This window comes from Oncorhynchus mykiss, chromosome 13, assembly GCF_013265735.2.
Source record: "Oncorhynchus mykiss isolate Arlee chromosome 13, USDA_OmykA_1.1, whole genome shotgun sequence".
NCBI lineage: Eukaryota > Metazoa > Chordata > Actinopteri > Salmoniformes > Salmonidae > Oncorhynchus > Oncorhynchus mykiss.
The window spans coordinates 5,980,852-5,990,851 of record NC_048577.1 but is presented as its reverse complement, the minus strand read 5'-3'; the positions used below and the strand labels follow the sequence as shown (position 1 = coordinate 5,990,851).

General features: G+C 42.3%; 1 protein-coding gene across 9 annotated transcripts in view; it reads left to right on the top strand.

The window, feature by feature from the left end:
* LOC110519495 (adhesion G protein-coupled receptor E2-like) overlaps positions 1-10,000 on the top strand; it is a 248,464-nt gene that overhangs the window by 86,012 nt on the left and 152,452 nt on the right. The window lies entirely within an intron of this gene.

Genomic DNA, 10,000 nt, shown 5'->3' with positions numbered 1-10,000 from the left:
TAATGATATTATTATATGTGTAGTTGGGGAGGGGAGGGGAGGATAATGATATTATTAATTGTGTAGGTGGGGAGGGGGGATAATGATATTATTCTATGTGTAGGTGTGGAGGGGGGGGATTATTGATATTATTCTATGTGTAGTTGGGGAGGGGAGGGGGGTGGACAATGATATTATTATTTGTGTAGGTGTGGAGGAGGGGGGATAATGATATTATTCTAAGTGTAGGTGTGGAGGGAAGATAATGATATTATTCTATGTGTAGGTGGGGAGGGGGGAGGATAATGGTATTATTATATGTGTAGGTGGGGAGGGGAGGGGAGGATAATGATATTATTATATGTGTAGTTGGGGAGGGGAGGGGAGGATAATGATATTATTAATTGTGTAGGTGGGGAGGGGGGATAATGATATTATTCTATGTGTAGGTGTGGAGGGGGGGGATTATTGATATTATTCTATGTGTAGTTGGGGAGGGGGGATAATGATATTATTCTATGTGTAGGTGGGGAGGGGTGATAATGATATTATTCTATGTGTAGGTGGGGGAGGGGTGATAATGATAGTATTCTATGTGTAGGTGGGGAGGACGTGGACAATGTTATTATTCTATGTGTAGGTGTGGAGGGGGGGGGATTATTGATATTATTCTATGTGTAGTTGGGGAGGGGGGGATAATGATATTATTCTATGTGTAGGTGGGGAGGGGTGATAATGATATTATTCTATGTGTAGGTGGGGGAGGGGTGATAATGATAGTATTCTATGTGTAGGTGGGGAGGACGTGGATAATGATATTATTCTATGTGTAGGTGGGGAGGGGGGTGAAAATGATATTAGTCTATGTGTAGTGGGGAGGGGAGGATAATGATATTATTCTATGTGTAGGTGGGGAGGGGGACGACATTGATATTATTCTTTGTGTAGGTGGGGAGGGGTGATAATTATATTATTCTATGTGTAGGTGGGGAGGGGGGGTAATGATATTATTCTATGTGTAGGTGGGGAGGGGGGGGGGGTAATGATATTATTCTATGTGTAGGTGGGGAGGGGGAGGGAGGATAATTATATTATTCTATGTGTAGGTGGGGAGGGGGGAGATAATGATATTATTCTATGTGTAGTTGGGGAGGAGGAAGGATAATGATATTATTCTATGTGTGGGTGGGGAGGGGGAGGATAATGATAGTATTCTATGTGTAGGTGGGGAGTGGGGTAATGATATTATTCTATGTGTAGGTGGGGAGGGTGGAGGGGGGATATTGATATTATTCTATGTGTAGTTGGGGAGGGGGGGATAATGACATTATTCTATGTGTAGGTGGGGAGGGGTGATAATGATATTATTCTATGTGTAGGTGGGGGAGGGGTGATAATGATAGTATTCTATGTTTAGGTGGGGAGGGGTTGAATTTTGCTATTATTCTATGTGTAGGTGGGGAGGGGTTGAATTTTGCTATTATTCTATGTGTAGGTGGGGAGGGGTTGAATTTTTCTATTATTCTATGTGTAGGTGGGGAGGGGGGAAAACTTAAGGAAACTTTGTAGGAAGAAGGAACACTCAAGAACACGGTTCTATAAAAACCCCTTTAAGTTTGTCAAAGATCTCTTGCGGAATCCTAAAAACTCCAAAGCCAGAACTGGAAGAACATCTGGAAAAGGTCCACCAGGACATGAAAAGGCATGAGCAGATAATCATCCCACATGACATCCCACCTATTCAACCACCAGAATTCAATCTGGACACTGACCCTCCAAAATGGAGGGAAGTAGAGAACGTTGTCCAAAGAGCAAGAGCGGCCTCGGCTCCTGGGCCTAATGGAGTACCATACAAGCTCTACAAGAATGCCCCGGATGTTCTACACTTTCTTTGGAAGCTCATGGGGATAGTGTGGCAGAAGGAAATAATACCAAAAGTGTGGCGAAGGGCTGGTGGTGTGCTAATCCCGAAAGAGAAGGATGCGACAGATATCAGTCAATTCCGACCAATCTCCCTTCTCAACGTCGAAGGGAAGATCTTTTTCAGTATAATAGCACAGAGGCTGTCCACTTATCTGGAAAGGAACAAGTACATTGATACATCTGTACAGAAAGCAGGCATTCCTGGTTTCTCTGGTTGCTTGGAACATACTAGTATGATTTGGCACCAGATCCAAACGGCTAAGAAGGACAAGAGAGACCTCTATGTCATCTTCCTCGACCTGGCCAATACCTTTGGCTCAGTTCCCCATGAACTCCTCTGGGAATCCTTCAACATTTTCCACGTACCAGAACCCATTACTACACTGGTAAATGCCTATTTCCAAGACCTGCAATTGTGCTTCACAACAACATGGCAGCGCTTGGAAGTAGGCATAATGGCAGGCTGTACAATTTCTCCTCTGGCCTTCACTATGGCCATGGAAGTCATCATCAGGGCATCGAGATGGGTGGTCGGCGGTGAGAGAACTAAGGAAGGTCTCCGTCTCCCACCTATCCGAGCATACATGGATGACATGACTACACTGACCACCACTGCAGCATGCACCAGGCGGCTACTTGCAAAGCTGCAGGATAACATCAAGTGGGCCCGGATGAAAATCAAGCCAAGCAAATCTCGAAGCATCTCCATAGTCAAGGGACAGCTTAAAGATGTGAGGTTCTGCATTGGAGATGACCCGATACCAACGGTGTCTGAGCAACCCATCAAGAGCCTGGGTAGATGGTACAACGAAAGCTTCCGGGATAAAGATCAAGTGCAGCAAGTAAGGCAGGACATCGCCGACGGTCTTGAGAATATCAACAAGACCCTACTGCCTGGGAAGCTCAAGCTTTGGTGCCTACAGTTTGGACTTCTCCCCCGGGTAATGTGGCCACTCACCGTCTATGAGGTCCCAATAACAACAGTGGAGAAGATGGAGCGAACCATTACCTCATACGTGAAGAAATGGCTGGGTGTCCCACGATGCCTGAGTAACATCGGCCTCTATGGCAAAGGGGTCCTTGAACTACCTCTTACAAGTCTAACGGAGGAGTACAAGTGCTCTAAAGTAAGACTTCAGATGACATTGAAGGACTCCAAAGACCAGACCATTAGCAAGGCTGCACCTCCCCTACAAACTGGACGGAAATGGACATCATCCAAGGCTGTGCAACAAGCAACATCAGCCCTGAGACACCAAGACATTGTGGGGAATATCCAGCATGGAAGAGTAGGCTTTGGCCTGGCAGCAAGCAAACCAACGTTCCATAAGGCAACAACATCTGAACGCAGAAAGCTGGTGGTTGAGGAGGTGCGCAGACAGGAGGAGACAGCACGAAGTGCAAAGGCTGTCTCTCTTGCTAAACAAGGGCAATGGACGCGGTGGGAAGGCCTGGAGAGGAGAAAGATCAACTGGAGTGAGCTTTGGCAAATGGAGGCAAGCAACATCAGTTTCATCATAAGAGCTGTTTATGATGTGCTTCCATCACCAAAAAATCTACATCAATGGTATGGCGAGGACTCGACCTGCCCCCTCTGCCCAGCTCCAGCGACTCTCAGGCATATAATGACAGGTTGCAAGACCAGCCTCTCACAAGGCCGCTACACCTGGAGGCACAATCAGGTCCTCAAGAGCCTGGCTGCAGCACTTGAGACCAAGAGGAGTGCAACCAATTCATTACCTCCAAAAACAAGCAATCCTGTCAAAACAACAACATTCATCCGGGAGGGATAGAAAAGGCCCAAGCATCCTCCTACGAAGCCAGAAACTGGACACCTAGCCATGGCCCGGGACTGGAAGATGCTTGTCGATATTGGCCAGCAACTAATTTTTCCACCTGAGATTGCTTCTACCAACCTTAGGCCAGACATGGTACTCTGGTCCCCTTCACGAAAGGTTGTGTACATCATAGAGCTCACAGTCCCGTGGGAAAACTCTGTTGAAGAGGCCTACGAGCGTAAGAAACTGCGTTACACAGAGTTGGCAGCAGACGCAACTCAGCGTGGCTGGAATGCAAAAGTCTGGCCAGTTGAAGTGGGATGCAGAGGATTTGTGGCTTCTTCCACCATCAGGTTGCTGAAAGAACTTGGAATCCATGGACAGGCTCTGCGGCAGACCGTCAGAGCAGTTTCTCAAGCAGCTGAAAGAGGCAGCCAGTGGATCTGGATCAAACGGAAGGACCCTTGCTGGGCTATAACTTCATGACCCCCCACCCCCACCTGAGAACCCAATTCAGATCCCTCCAACTTGAGGAGGACATATGAGGTATGCGGTCAGCTGTAGGGCTGGCTCAGGGAAGAGGACGCCCCTGCCTTGCATAGTCCCGTGGGACATCTTAATTGGGCATGGGACACAAGCTAAGGCTTGATCACCCTTTAGCTGGCCACTTTTGATGAGGGTGTTTAGTGATTAAAGGCCGAAACATCCACTGATTCGAAGGCACACTACTGAGGATGTGTCCCAAAATTGACATCTTAACCCAGCCTAAGAAATAAACCTCCCATGCCACTCTATCAACATCACGGCAAATCTCATGTGAGTGCATTCCATCTATTGGCACAATGGACAGTTTTTAACATCTCGTCCCGTGTTTTATGATTCTGTAGGTGGGGACGGGGGATAATGATATTATTCTATGTATGGTGTGTTGTGCTGTGTATTGTTGTGTGTTGAGTAGTGTTGTTATATTGTGGTGTGTTGTGTAGTGTTGTTGTATTGTGGTGTGTTGTGTGGTGTTGTTATATTGTGGTGTGTTGTGTAGTGTTGTTGTATTGTAGTGTGTTGTGTAGTGTTGTTGTATTGTGGTGTGTTGTGTAGTGTTGTTGTATTGTGGTGTGTTGTGTAGTGTTGTTGTATTGTGGTGTGTTGTGTAGTGTTGTTGTATTGTGGTGTGTTGTGTAGTGTTGTTGTATTGTGGTGTGTTGTGTGGTGTTGTTATATTGTGGTGTGTTGTGTAGTGTTGTTGTATTGTGGTGTGTTGTGTAGTGTTGTTGTATTGTGGTGTGTTGTGTAGTGTTGTTGTATCGTGGTGTGTTGTGTAGTGTTGTTGTATTGTGGTGTGTTGTGTAGTGTTGTTGTATTGTGGTGTGTTGTGTAGTGTTGTTGTATTGTGGTGTGTTGTGTGGTGTTGTTGTTGTTGTGTACTTTGTTTCTTCTCTGGTTCTCATTTTTATTCTCACTGGGATGTGATCAGCTTTCTGCCTCCTCCTCACTTCTCTCCTCAAGTGTTTATGTGTTAATGCTTTGCATTCTCTTTCTCTCTCTCTCCTCTTCCTCTGTCTCCCCCACTCTCTCACTCTCTCCCCTTCTCTCTCTCTCTCTCCCCCCGCAACTCTCTCTCTCTCCCCTCCCTCTCTCTCTCTCTCTCTCTCTCTCTCTCTCTCTCTCTCTATTTCTCTCTATCCCCCTCCCTCTCTCACTCTCTCTCTCTCTCTTTCTCTCTCTCTCTATCTATCTTTCTCCCTCTCGATCTATCTCTCTCTCTCTCTCTCACTCTCTCTCTCTCTCTCTCTCCCTCTCTCAAGTGTTCATGTTAATGTTTGTGCATTCTATCTCTCTCTCTCTCTCTCTCTCTCTCTCTCTCTCTCTCTCTCACTATCCTTCCTCTCACTCTCTCTCTCTCTCTTTCTCTCTCTCTATCTATCTTTCTCCCTCTCGATCTATCTCTCTCTCTCTCTCTCTCACTCTCTCTCTCTCTCTCTCTCCCTCTCTCAAGTGTTCATGTTAATGTTTGTGCATTCTATCTCTCTCTCTCTCTCTCTCTCTCTCTCTCTCTCTCTCTCTCACTATCCTTCCTCTCTCTCTCTCTCTCTCTCTCTCTCTCTATCAATTCAAGGGCTTTATTGGCATGGGAAACATGTGTTAACATTGCCAAAGCAAGTGAGGTAGACAACATACAAAGTGAAAATATAAAGTGAAAAACAACAAAAATTAACAGTAAACATTACACATACAGAGGTTTCAAAACAGTAAAGACATTACAAATGTCATATTATATATATATATACAGTGTTTTAACAATGTACAAATGGTTAAAGGACACAAGATAAAATAAATAAGCATAAATATGGGTTGTATTTACAATGGTGTGTGTTCTTCACTGGTTGCCCTTTTCTCGTGGCAACAGGTCACAAATCTTGCTGCTGTGATGGCACACTGTGGAATTTCACCCAGTAGATATGGGAGTTTTTCAAAATTGGATTTGTTTTCAAAGATTTGTTTTGGTTTTGTTTTGGATTTGTCTCTCTCTCTGTCTCTCTGTCTCTCCCTGTCTCTCTGTCTCTCTCTGTCTCTGTCTCTCTCTTTCTCTCTCTTTCTCTCTCTGTCTCTCTCTCTGTCTCTCTGTCTCTCCCTGTCTCTCTGTCTCTCCCTGTCTCTCTGTCTCTCTCTGTCTCTGTCTCTCTCTTTCTCTCTCTTTCTCTCTCTGTCTCTCTCCCTGTCTCTCTGTCTCTCTCTGTCTCTGTCTCTCTCTTTCTCTCTCTTTCTCTCTCTGTCTCTCTCTCTCTCTCTCTCTCTCTTTTTCTCTCAAATTCAAATTCAAATTCAAATTCAAGCTGCTTTATTGGCATGAAAAACATTGTGTCAATATTGCCAAAGCAACAATGTATACAATATACATTGTAACAAAATTGTAAATGATAGCAAATAATAATATAAAATGGTAGTAAATAATAATACAAAAATAAATACAATAAAATGGTAACAGTCTACAGTAAACATTAATAATTATAGTAATAACAATAATAGTAATAATAAGTAAGTTACTGTTTACTATGCAGATGTTATTATTCAGTGTCCCTCAGGCTATGGCAGGAAAATACATATTTGGCTGCAAGAGGAGCCATTGCTCCTTCGCCCATGAGTATTCTTAGTTTTTCCTCTGGGTTCAATTTGTAAAAATGTGGAATATATGTAGTCATTTCTGTGAATAATGAATCTCTTTGTGAGGAATATTTATCACAGTAAAGGAGAAAGTGCATCTCTGTCTCTACCTCCCCTGTCATGCAGTGACCACATACACGCTCCTCTTTGGGTAGCCATGTCTTTTTATGTCTGCCGGTTTCTATTGCCAATCGGTGGTCACTCAGCCTGTACTTGGTAAGGATCTGTCTCTGCTTCGTATCTCTGACAGAGTAGAGATAATCAGCCAATTCATATTCTCTGTTTAGGGTCAGATAGCAATTTAGTCGGCTTTGGGATTTTGTTTCGTTTTTCCAGTATTGTAAGTATGATTCCTTTGATTGGTTCATGATTTTGTTTATTGGAATTCTTTCTTTTGAAGCAGTGCTGGTGTCAGCTTGATTGGTGAGGTCCAACACCAGCTGACTGAGAGGGCTCGTTTCTGGGCTCAGCTCTTGGGCTTGAAGTGCTTTAAATTGCAGACTCGAATTTGGACTTGAATTTAGATGTAGCCAAAATTTTAATGATCTTTTCTGTATTTTCATTATTACTGGAAAACGGCCCAATTCTGCCCTACATGCATTAGTTGGTGTATTTCTCTGGACTTGTAGAATTTTCCGACAGAATTCTGCATGTAGGGCTTCAATTGGATGTTTGTCCCACATTTTAAAATCCAGTTTATTGAGTGGCCCCCAAACCTCACTTCCATAAAGTGCTATTGGTAGGATTACACTGTCAAATATTTTAGTCCAAATTCTAATTGGGATGTTGATTTTGAATAATTTCATTTTTATTGCATACATTGCTCTGCGGGCTTTTTCTTTGAGTGCCTTCACTGCCATATTAAAGTTTCCCGATGCAGATATGGTCAGACCAAGGTAGGTGTAATGTTTTGTGTGTTCAATTAAGGTGTTGTTCAGGGTGAATTTACATTTGTGTTTCTGACATCTGGTTTTTTTTTGGAAAATCATGATTTTAGTTTTTTGGAAATTTACTGCCAGGACCCAATTATGGCAATATTGCTCCAGAATATTAATGTTTTGTTGAAGACCTTCTTTGGTTGGTGATAGAAGTACCAAGTCATCAGCATATAGCAGGTATTTCACCTCTGTGTCAAATAGTGTGAGTCCTGGGGCTGGAGATTGGTCCAACATGTCTGCTAATTCATTGATATAAATGTTGAAAAGATTTGGACTCAAATTGCAGCCTTGTCTCACACCTCGACATTGTGAAAAAAATTCTGTTCTTTGGTTTTTGATTTTTATTGCACACTTGTTTTCTGTGTACATACATTTTATTAAGTCATACACCTTACCACCAAGCCCACTTCGTAGAATTTTGTAGAATAGCCCTTCATGCCAAATCGAATCAAATGCTTTTTTAAAGTCAATAAAGCAAGCAAAGATTTTGCCCTCTTTTTTTTGGTGGACGTGTTTATTAATTAGTGTGTGTAAGGTGTATATATGGTCAGTAGTGCGATGGTTAGGAAGAAAGCCAATTTGACATTTACTTATTACATTTTTTTCTTGAAGAAAGGTTTGAATTCTTGAATTCAAAATGCTACAGAAAATCTTTCCCAAGTTACTGTTGACGCAAATTCCCCTGTAATTATTGGGGTCTGATTTGTCTCCACTTTTGTGGATAGGGGAGATGAGCCCCTGGTTCCAGACATCAGGGAAGCAGCCAGAAGTTAACACCATGTTGAACAATTTAAGCACAGCATTTTGCAACTCAGGTGTGCTGTTTTTCAGCATTTAATTTCTGATGTTGTCTACACCACAAGCCTTCTTTGTTTTAATAGATTTTAGCATTTCATTTAGTTCTTGTTGTGTTATTGGGTAATCTAATGGATTTTGGTTGTTTTTAATGACTGATTCAAGGATGTTACATTTTTCTTTAATTTCTAATTGGTTCTGTTGTAAGTCTTTTTGTGGGATGTTTTTGTATAGATTATCAAAATAAGTTTTCCAAATTCCTACATCTTGTATGGCTAATTCTTGTGGCTTTGTTGTGTTTAAATTGTTCCATATGTCCCAGAACTGATTTTGGTCAATTGCGTTTTCAATTTCATCAAGTGTCTTGTTGTTATAATTCAATTTCTTGCATTTCAGTGTTTGTTTATACTGTTTCAGAGTTTCAAAGTATTCATATCGTAGCTCTGGGTTGTTTTGCTGCTTATGTTTTTTGTTTGACATTTGTCTTAGGTGTTTTCTAATTGTTTTACATTCATTATCAAACCATTTGTCAGAAACATTTAGATTTTTGCTTCTGATGTTGCATTGCTTTGGTTTTCTCAAATTTGCTTTTGATGCTGCTTTTTGGAATATGCAGTTGATGTTTTGGGTAGCTGAATTGACACCATCTTTATTGTTTTGGTACTGTGAGTTATTGAAAAACTGTATAGAGTTCATCATTTCATTTCAGTTCAATGTTTCAATGAATGTCTCTGCACTGTTTGGAGCCCATCTGTACGATTGGTTTATGTTGTAGAGTTTATTGGGCTGTTTTTTTGAATGAATATTGCCGGTTAATTTCTTCAGAAACACGTTGATCTGACTGTGATCTGACAATGGTGTCTGTGGTCTGACAGTGAATGCACTAATGGGGGAGGGGTCGATGTCACTGAGGGCATAATCGACTACACTTGTCCCAAGAGCTGAGCAGTAAGTGAAGGGACCTAAAGAGTCCCCTCTGATTCTACTATTAAGCATGTACAGGCCTCAGGCTCGACAGAGATGCACTAACTCCTTCCCATTTTTGTTCAGTATTTGGTCAGGACTGTTTCTGTTTATAAGAGGGCTACTGTACAAGGAGGGGTGTCCAAATATGTGGTGGTTACCTCCCGCATCAGTGTAGTCAGGCTCAGAACCTGTTCTTGCATTGAAATCTCCACAAAGAAGCACTTTACCATGTGCCTGAAATGTAAGGATTTCTGTCTGGAGATTGTCAAAAAACTGATCATCATAATATGATGAATCTGAAGGAGGAGCATAAGCTGCACATATGTATACATCATTGTCACAATAGATTGTACCTTTGTTAAGTTTTAGCCAAATGTGAGTGGTACATATTTTCATTTCATTCAGTGCTAAGTCCTGCTTATGCCAAATAATGATTCCACCTCGGCCCCGTTTAACATT